This window comes from Triticum dicoccoides, unplaced genomic scaffold (genome assembly GCF_002162155.2).
Source record: "Triticum dicoccoides isolate Atlit2015 ecotype Zavitan unplaced genomic scaffold, WEW_v2.0 scaffold56404, whole genome shotgun sequence".
NCBI classification, from domain to species: domain Eukaryota; kingdom Viridiplantae; phylum Streptophyta; class Magnoliopsida; order Poales; family Poaceae; genus Triticum; species Triticum dicoccoides.
Genome location: NW_021282289.1, coordinates 470 through 1,866, shown reverse-complemented (window position 1 = coordinate 1,866; position 1,397 = coordinate 470). Strand labels below are relative to the sequence as shown.

General features: G+C 56.0%; 1 pseudogene; it reads left to right on the top strand.

Moving 5' to 3' along the window:
- The first annotated feature begins 875 nt into the window (after positions 1-875).
- LOC119346970 lies at positions 876-1,014 on the top strand (annotated as a pseudogene).
- The last annotated feature ends 383 nt before the right edge of the window (positions 1,015-1,397 follow it).

Here is a 1,397-nt window from a genome sequence, read left to right as displayed (position 1 = left end):
AGCCGCATCAGTCGTCGATATGCAGCTGCACCATGCTGCCACCACTCGTCGTCAATGACGCGGTAGATACAACGCCGCACCACCTGGCAACCTCCACACCATCGCCACTGCTGGAGCTACTCGGAGCCTGTTAGACGATAGGCTTGTAAAGGTCGTGACAACTTGTAACATTATTGTGTGGGTGTATCTTGTTGTAACTAGGCCGGTGGTTAGGCTAGGATGATCTTTATCTCCTTATCTTGTGTATGACTTGGAGTAGAGGTCAAGACTCATAACCACCGGCCAAACCCTATAATCCTGTGCTATATAACACGTACGCGTCCCTGCTAGAGAGATATACGCTTCCACCAATTCTTTCATGGTAATCAAAGCATGCCTCGACATCATCCATGGCAAGCTCTTCCACTTCCTTCCCCTCCTCTCCATTTGTGCACGCCGCAACAGAGAAACTTATGAGAGGGAACGAAGCTTTATGGCGCGCCACCGTCCTGTCGGCGATCAGGGGGGCTCGGATGGTGGAGTTCCTCGACGTCGAGCAGGTAGTGCCGCCCCAGACCATTGAGGCCACCAGCGACGATGGCAAGACCAAGTCCAAAGCTCCCAACCCGGAGTTTTCCACGTGGTATGCAAGGGATCAACAGGTGTTCTCCTATCTGCTGACCTCGCTCCTGCGTGAGAGGGCAATTCAGGTGGCTACGTGCCACACCGCAGCCGAGCTGTGGAACACGGTGCAAGGCATGCTGGCCTCACACACGCGTGCAAGGACGGTCAACGTCCGGATCGCGTTGGCGAACCTCCAGAAGGGCAACAACAGCATCACTGATTACGTTGATAAGATTAGAGCTTTGTGTGATGAACTAATGGCTTCAGGGAAGAAGGTTGATGAAGAAGATGTCGTTTCTCACATCCTCGCTGGACTGGATGAGGAGTTTGACCCGGTGGTCTCGGCCATGTGCTCCAGGGTCGAACCAGTCACCGTCCCGGAGCTGTACTCACAGCTACTGAGCTTCGAGACTCGCATGAGTCTGCACGGCTGATCCTCTTAGTCATCTGCAAACGCCACGACTCGCGGCCGCTTCAACAAGAACAACGGCGACGGTGGTGACCGTGGCCGGAACTTCCCCAACAACAGGCTGGCGGCAGTGGTGACCGCGCCCGCCGCAACTTCCCCAAGTCACCCAACCCACCAAACCGTGGGAACGGGGGCAACAGCGGCAACGGTGGCGGCAGTGGGAACTACTCCAACAATCCCTCTGCCAAGCCGGCCTGTCAGATCTGCGGCAAGATAGGGCACCTGGCATGGAAATGCTGGAAGCGCTATGACTCCTCGTACCAAGGGGGAGAGGAGCTCTCGGCAAACATGGCGGCTCCTCAGTACGGAGTCGACACCAACTGGT